We start from the raw sequence: 9442 nt of genomic DNA, 5'->3' as shown, positions 1-9442 counted from the left end.
TAACAGAACAATATATTTTGCTATGTGTCAATCCAGTAGTATGCTATGCTTAGGGAGACAAATTTATGATAAATAAAAACTGAGGAGAGCGGTAAATAAAATGTTAGATCAGCGGTATATACCAGCGGTAAAAAAAAAATTGGCACACACTTTTTCATCATGAGAGGAAACAACATACAAAAGAGCTATAAATTGATAAACTACTTCATTTGTATATACTGTACACATACACAAGTATGAAAAACTAAATATGCTGACCAAGGCAGTAATTTATTTTATTAAAAACATAAACTAAACGTAACGTTTCAACCTTCTACCAAGGTCTTCTCCAGACTCTGTATCAAGTAAAAAGTAACAAAATACAAAAACAGGGCATGATATATACACAAACATTACTCCCTCCAGACTATTTAGAAAGTTGTTTGGAACTTTCTAGCAGGTGGCTTTCAATTGCGATAGGTTTGGAAGTTAACAAAGAGAAAACTAAATATATGCTTACAGGCCGAAACCAAGTGTTAGGTAATAATCAAAATCTAATAATTGATAACATCTCGTTTGAACCAGTTTCCAAATTCAAATACTTAGGAGTAATATTAACGTGTGAAAATTATATTAAAGATGAAATAAAAAGCAGGCTTAATTCAGGAAATGCGTATTACTTTTCACTTCATAAACTTTTATCTTCTCGTTTAATATCTAAGAAACTAAAAGTTAAAATATACAAAACAGTAATTTTGCCTTTAGTATTATATGGGTGTGAATCTTGGTCCCTTACATTGAAAGAGGAACATAAATTGAGAGTATTTGAAAATAAGATCCTTAGGAAAATATTTGGACCTAAAAGGGATGAGGAAACAGATGAGTAGAGAAGGTTACATAATTTAGAACTACATAATTTGTATTGATGTCCAGATATTATTATCAATCGCCGTGGCTGAATTTCCAGATATTTCCTCAGGAGAAATAACATTTTTCTAATGACCGTGTGAATGGTTCTAAGAGATAGTCCATTAAAGGTTTCGATTCTGTGGTGTCACAGTAATTAGACCAAATAGTGCCTTGTCTGATAATTGACCTGCCATTACTATCCACAGCCTTCTTCTTGGATCAAGAGAGGAACAGAAAGAACTAGACGAAAACCATGTTCAGCCGATGTTTATGCAACTGAAAGAACATTCAGAGAACACCTACAGTATATTATGGATTAGTACAGGTAACAGAAAGACCCTACAGTCGCTTGAACCAATGCTCACATGACGTACGTCACTATAGAGCAATATGTGTATCAATAGATCAGTCAGAAACGGACAGGGTCACAGCAGTAACTCAGCCCTAGTATGGTGTGTGATCTCGAATGGACAACACCGCTGCACATCTATGTGGTAAAATTCGATGAGGTGATCGATGAGAGCTTGGGGGATTCCTCACCATTCTTCACTTTGGACAATTTCAGCTCTGGAAGAGTTGAACGAGGTGCCATCCTAACTACGAGGCGTCTGCCAAATGCATCCCAGACATTCTCTACGGGATTTAAGTCCAGTAATTACGCTGGCCACTCCATACTCTCTATTACCTCGTCCTCCGGCACGTTATGCACTGACAGAACTCTGCGAGGACGAGCATTATCGCCAATGAAAAGGAAACGATCACCTATTGCATCTGCGCACGGCATGGCAAGAGGTCTGAGGTTCTCGTTCCCATATCTAAGGGCCTTCAAACTGCCATTTTGGATGACGTGGAGGTCCGTACGTCCCACAATTTTGATTCCATCCCATACCATCAGGCCACCGCCTACATTTTAGAATGTTTCTTGCACAAAAGCAGGGTCATAGTTTGTTCCACATTCCCTCCAGATTAGGCACGTCTATTGTAAGGCTGGGGGCTGAATCACGACGCATCGAAGAATACTGCTCAACCCCATTCGTTGTGGCCCCAATTGGGATGTTCCTCAGCCAAGTTTCTACGGACTCAAGCTGTACGGTGATGGAACACACACCATGAGTCTATATACATAGAGGCCATCTTTAAGAAGGCGATTGGAGACAGTTTGAGATGACATCTGCGTCCTATTTCTGTGAAAATGGCATGTTACGTTGCATTCTGTGGTCTGTTCCAATCGGTTGTTAACAAGAGGTACCTGTTGTTTCTTGCTGTTGTTGCTCGCGGACGGCCTTGACCTTGCCTTTATCGCACATTTACCGTAGTTTGGAACCTAATATACAGCCGAGAAATGGCATTTTGAGACTCCAAGGGCTACAGATACCTCTCGCTGTCTGTCCAGCTTCCTTCCTTCCTATGGCTCTCCACGCCATGGATTCAGATAAATCGCACTTTAGAGGCATTGTGAGAATTGCCCACGTTCCTCAATGAACTCTTGGACTGCTACTGTTTTTCTCACAGCTGTGCACTTCAGTTGACAATTTCGACATATCGGCATTAATGATGGGCAAATAGCGAATTGAATCGAGTAATGGTGTTAAAGACCATCCAACTTGTCAATTAAATTGTTAAAATATTCACATATTTTAATTAGTGTTATTGTTATAATCTTAATTATTATCATCATTATTATTAATTTACAACAGAATTACTGTAATTGTAATTTCTAATAGTAAACCTCAAAATATTAAAAATTATCATTTTACGATTTTCTGTGCTGTCTGAAACTCCACCTTTCTATTGTTACAAAGTGAAAAAGTCGAACCTCTCTTAACACAAGCTAAAACAAAAAGAGACGTAAAAGGCAAGCTACTTAGAAACAGTAGAATCGTGCAAGAACATGTAGAGCATAGCTAGGAACATTGAATTTTCGCGATGCCCGAAATCGCGAAATGTGGAAAAAAGATGCAATTTTGAACATTCTGCACGTAACTACACCCCCAATGATGAAATATGCATGAGTTTTATTCGCGAAGCAATGCGAAATGTGTGCTTTTCCACGAAATGGACGCTTTTTCGCTAAATAACCGTGAAATATCATCAAAATAAGTAGAAAACACGCAAAAAACGGCAATCGAGGTTTTGCGCGCAAACTGTCGATTTGTAACGAAACGTTTGCCTAAAGTTTCCTACCACTTGCAGCTGAAGAACGTTTTATCTTCGATCACATCAGGAAGACGCTGCAAATTGGGATTTTCCATGCACATAATCTTAGTTCGAACTTCTCCCTGTCAAGCTGCATTCCTTTCTTCCCCCGAATGTCTACTCAACTTCCAGTTTCATTGAACTTGCTAGCTGTAGCAGCAATAAGATTAGTCTGTTCTTGCACATCAAGGGAAACAATGGTGTCATTTGTGTTCAGTCATGAATGAATTTTGTTTATCATCATGTGATTTTCAACATGTGTTTGTGTATGTGCAGTAGTAATTATTTTATTTGTTGGACAGCAAGGATATCCTTTAAATACATACAATGAATAAATCACTTGAGATATGCAATTTAGAAATGAAGTGATTTTGAGTTGATGTTTTATTTATTTATTTATTATGATGATGAATGTAAATAAGAAAATTTTGTTTATGTTAAATTATAACATACATGCATATTTAAGATTTAGCCACTATTATTATTGAAAATTGTAAGTAAAACTTATGCATTTAATCTATGTCAGTATATAAGCAATATAATAAAGTTTTATTATTATTATAAGAATTATATTAATATTATTACACTTAATAGTTATAATTATTATAAAATAATATTGAATTTAATAAGTGTGATGAAATTAAATTTATTTATGCCGATATTGTGATCAATTTATATGATTTTTATAAGAAAAATGAAAAAAACATTATTTTTCGGCTATGGTTACTAATTCAATAATATTATATAAAACGCAAAGAGTTATGAGATGCTATCACATGTTTTCCAGTTCCAGGCATCCACACCTTGAAAAAAAAATCATATGAGAATCCATCCGCCCGAGTGATACCGATGGCCTAAATTTGAGGTCCTGGCTCATGAACTAGCTTTGGTAAGAATAAACTAACGACAGGGTTGTTTTGAACACGCACTTAGGTAACGTGTAGTGCTTTCAAGTAGATTCTACAGTTTCAGAAATAGTGTTTATATTAAAATATGTACATTTTTCGTTCTGTTTTGTCCCGTTTTACTTTCAGGAAAATATGAAAAATGTTCGGTTTTGTTGCAGACATAGCGACTGAAAAATATTAAGATTTTGACAACTTCCACCATCATGAATAATAACCCGTGGCCCATTGAGGGCTCGGGCCTACCCATCGATTGCCGGATTCACTTCAATATTATCCTACTCACTCACTCACCTGAGGTGGGAGATCATGCACTCAGTTACGGGGTGACGTGTGGGCAGCACGACGAACCCCCAGTCGTTGTTGTAGGTTTTCATGACCGGGTTACGATACTCATTCGTAGCTCCGGAATCTCCTCACGATGGTGGGTGGCCACCGGTCCCATACACGGGCCGAAATCTCAGGAGAAGTTGTTACGCTTCCCTCAGGAGGCTCGAACCTGCGTGCGTCCCGTAGGTGAGGGACTCCACCATCATTAAATCTTCTATTGTCATAAAGAGTTACTTAGGAGTAATATTAACAAGTGAAAATTATATTAAAGAGGAAATATAAAGTAGGTTTAATTCAGGTAGTGCATGTTACTTCTCTCTTCATAAACTTTTGTCTTCTCGTTTAATATCTAAGAAACTAAAAGTTAAAATATACAAAACAGTAATTTCGCCTGTGGTATTATATGGGTGTGAAACTTGGTCCCTTACATTGAAAGAGGAACATAAATTGAGAGTATTTGAAAATAAGATGCTTAGGAAAATATTTGGATCTAAAAGGGATGAGGAGACAGGTGAGTGGAGAAGGTTACATAATTTGTATTCATGTCCAGGTATTATTAGAATGATTAAATCAAGAAGACTTAGGTGGGCAGGCCATGTGGTACGGATAGGAGAGGAAAGAGGAGTTTACAGGATTCTTGTTGGGAAACCTGATGGTAAGAGACCTGTAGGAAGACCAAGACGAAGATGGAGGGCCAACGTTGAGATGGACCTAAAGGAAATCGGTAGGGATGGAAAAGAGTATATAGATCTTGCTCAAGATAGGGACAGATGGAAGGCCTGTGTTGCTACAGCCACGAATCTTCGTGTTTAAGAAGGCTAGAGAGTTAGTTAGTTAGTTAGTATTATCAGGAAGAATTGTAGAAAGTGTTGCAGGAGCTGGGTGAACCGTACATCCGCCATTATCGGCAGGAATTGCACACGCTGGAGCGTCTGCAGACTTATCAATTTTTTCTACATTTAGCAGGAGTATCATCTATTCTGTTTTAAAAATCTGATCACCTTACCTGTGAAGATCATTGCGATCATCCTATGATCGCATTGAAAACAATTATGAGTTTGCAACATTGTCCTTTGCATACAGCTACTTGCATACGACCCCATATATGTCAGATATTACTTCGATAGTGCTAACATGACGTCACGCCTAAGGGATCCCATTCGTTAACTGGTGCGGGCATGTTTTCATGCTTTCATACACGAGCTTCATCCGAGTTCTACTGCAGTGTAACCAAGAGTACGAAAATGTTACTGCTTATCAGGCAACGTCCCGCCGAGAACCTTGGGACTCACGTTTTGTTAGTTGTGTTTTAGGATCGAGGGAGAGAACTGCTTAATGTTTTGTTGATGTTGCTGTGCTTTGAGTTAATCTAAAGTTCACTCAAAACTACATGTTCGTTAAAGTGAATGGAGACAACGGTTCATCCATGTGAAAACACAGAGAATGAGACATGTGACTTTGAGTCTGGCACTACGCAAAGTTTCGTGCTTAAGAGATTATCACACAAAAAAATATGAAATTTGTGCGTATTGTTATTTAGTTACAATTTGTACATATTTACTTAATTATATTTATGGCTACTCAACTTTAATTTTGTTCTAAATTATTTTCACGAAGTCTCTGATATATATTTAACACTGAACTCATATGATAGGCCTAGGTGCAACTTATTTTATCTGGAGATAATATTTTTTTCCGATCTATGTCATAAATCATGAGCTTGCTGGCTTAAATTCTTTATTTATAACATATTTAATATCAGGAGAAAAATATTTTTGTCATATTTTCGGGTTTTAGGTCATTTTTGGAAGTTTTTTAATGTCAAAAATGCATTTTACGACATTTTTTGGGGTAATTTATTGGCCAACAAAGTTCTAGCCGCCGACCTCTGTGGCATAGCGCGCTATTACGCGAGGGGTACCGGGTTGGAATCCCGGCCTGAGCATGGGTATTCTTTGTGAGTGTCCCTTCATCAATTTCATCATATAATTCATTACTCATCTTCATCTTCGCGATTAGCCAAAACTGGCATAAAAGCGAAGTATAAAAACCCAACCAAAATCCCAGCCTTAGTAATAACAAACCCATTAAATATTCTTAAGTACGAGGGTAAGTCAGTAAGTAGGTCACAAATGTTTATTAAAAATATACTACGTGAGATACTGATTTGAAAACCATTTATATTTTACAACATAATCTTCACCGATATTGATATACTTATTCCATCACTTGATCAGTTCCCTAAAACCCGCTGCATGACAGCAGTCTTTAGGCTGCTGTCTCAGCCACAGTCGCACCTCACGTTCAACATCTTCATCATCCGAAAAACATTTGACCGTCGTTGCAAGAATTTATGGACCAGTTGTGCACCGCATTACGCGACAAACACTTCTCACCGCAAACAGGAAACATTTTCTTATGAATAAGAATGTACAGGGTGGCGCACGATATGATCCACCATTTGTTTTGTGTTTTTTTTCAGATCTGAGATGAGGAATGACGTCATGTGTGCCAACAGCAGTTGCAGTATTCATTGGAAATATCGTGTGATGAAAACTGAAGCGTAGTGCATCCACCTGTCACCAGGGGGCTAGAGTGTACAACATGGCGGACAAAGAAAGACTTACGACGGAACAGCGATCAGCAACTGCGATATTTTTCGCCGAAACAAAGAGCATTGTGGGGACTCAGAGGCAGGCGCTTTCGTGTACATTTCCAAACTCGGTGGGCCCCCTCGAGTAAAACGATACACAAACTGCATGAAAAGTTTCTAGTGGAAGGAACAGTACTGAAATCAAAGCGTGATCGTCGTAAACCTGTGCGTTCGCCTGAGAATATTGAAGCCGTCCGCGTCGCTGTGCAGAGAAGTCCTGGTAAATCGACCAGAAAAGCAGCAACACAACTTGGGATATCAAGACGTACTGTGGTTTTCTGACGAGGCGCACTTCCATTTGGATGGTGAAGTTAACAAACAAAATTTGCGCTTTTGGGCAGCTGAGAATCTACGAATGCTTCATGAAAACGTTAGCCATGCACCGAAGGTTACGGTCTGGGCCGCTATCTCCAGTCATGGTCTGATCGGACCCTTTTTCTTTGAGGAGACAGTAAACAGTGAACGTTACTTGACCATGCTCCGCAATAGTTTTATTCCACAGCTTCTTGCCACAGCTTTACCGTTCAATACGCAGTGGTTTATGCAAGACGGTGCAAGGCCACACACAGCAAATATTGTGCTGGATTTTTTGCACGACATTTTCAATCTTCGTGTAATTTCAAACAGATTTCCTGATAGTTTCGCTGGTGGACAATCCTGGCCCGCATATAGCCCAGATCTCAACCCCTGTGATTATTTTCTTTGGGGTTTTTTGAAGGACAAGATTTTCGGAAAAAAAACCTCAAGATTTAATGGAACTGCGAAGACTTATTGTTCAGGCTTGCAGTGAAATTACGGAACTCATGTGTCGTAGGGTAATTGGAAATATTAGTTTTCGCTTGACTGAGGTTAAAAGTCAAAACGGTGGCCATATTGAGCATGTATTTCAGTATTTCGTTTTTCCAAAGTGTAACCTTTGTGTCATTTATGTTTCATTGAGATATTCTTTATAATATACTCCCTCTGTCCCATAATTATAATCCGGTATGCCAAAATGGTGGTACAGAAATGACAGACGAAGAGGCAGATGGAAAGCACAATTTGTACTGATCCTTGAGTAGTAAAGTTGAATGACTCATTCATTCCCTTGTTTCATGTTCTTCTTCTGTTAACACCAATGTCACAGTTTGAATAGCGGTCAATTATTATGAGACAACAACCAAAGGTGTACGGACAATAATTATGGGACAAAGGGAGTAGTTTTTATTCAACAACAAAATGGTGGATCATTTCGTGCCCCACCCTGTACTTTTGCCCATAAATAACGGGCAACAGGTCACTGCTCCTCTAACGTGCACTCCTCGAGCACGACCGCCATATTTAAACTGAGCTGCCCATGCGTGCATCTGGTATCTATAGACTGCTAATTGAATATCATTAAGCTGCATGGTGCTGCCACCTAATGACACCTTTAGGAACTACTCACTACCATTTTCAGCTTTCTCACATCAGTTTGTGATCTATTTACTAACTTCTCCTCGTAGTTCTTGATGATTACGTGTTTACTGACAGTTACAAATTTGTCATTTGTGATAGTTTAAAGCTCAAAACATTACTTACTTACAACTTTACATTTATGAAATGTCTATGCGTTGCAGATGTGAATATTATGTTGTTAATGAGAGAGGGCTGAATTCACCCTTGGCAGGAATGAACATTTATCTTTGTTGTGAGGAGAGGTATCCCTGGCAACCACACCAGTTAATTTGCACTCTGCATTTACATCAATTAATGAGATGTTCCAAGTGAATGTCTTTATTGGAGTTTTGTGTTTACAGAAACAGAAATTCATAACGATATTTCAGTTGTAATATTCCTCTTCAGGCATCGTTTACTGAAGCGACGCAAAGACAAGAAAGATTTGGACCCAAGAACAATCTCATAAAAAGAGCAATTAAAATGACGTAGGGGCTATCAGCATAATTGTGAGATTTGGAAAAAGAGAAAAACTGTGCCGTTAGTTTCTGCGCAGTTCCAATGTGCGACCCATTACTCCCAATGGGATACCATTCTCCAGCCGTTTTTTCAATTCCCCTTAAAATTCCGCAAACGTAAGAATGATTTAATTCTCTCCGAAACGCGGGTTAATTAGAAGAATTGCCGAAGGGAGGGAACCAACAAAGGATCCTCCTTGAGTTGAGAAGTAACTCGCGAGTGTCAGAATAGGAATTAGTGAGTGATGGAGGACTCTCGAAGCCATTAATTCTCTTCAAGTGGGCGATAAAACCGGTGAGGTCGCTCTCATAAACTTCGCGAACGAAAATAGTGCAAACGCGACGCTGTAGCTGTTTTCCTCTTCCGGGCGAATAATGCAATCGGATGCATTGGTGTTGCGAAACAAGTTGGAGCTTTGGTTGCGACACCAAACGGCGTTCTGGCTCGCAGGGCAAGGGAACCCCACCCAGCGATAAAACGTTCGGTCTTCCTGAACTTGATTCTACAGTGCCTTTCACGTTCCGAGGTGGCCGTT

The sequence above is a fragment of the Lepisma saccharinum genome, chromosome 17, assembly GCF_977018435.1.
Source record: "Lepisma saccharinum chromosome 17, izLepSacc3.1, whole genome shotgun sequence".
Taxonomy (NCBI): domain Eukaryota; kingdom Metazoa; phylum Arthropoda; class Insecta; order Zygentoma; family Lepismatidae; genus Lepisma; species Lepisma saccharinum.
This window is presented reverse-complemented; position numbering follows the sequence as displayed.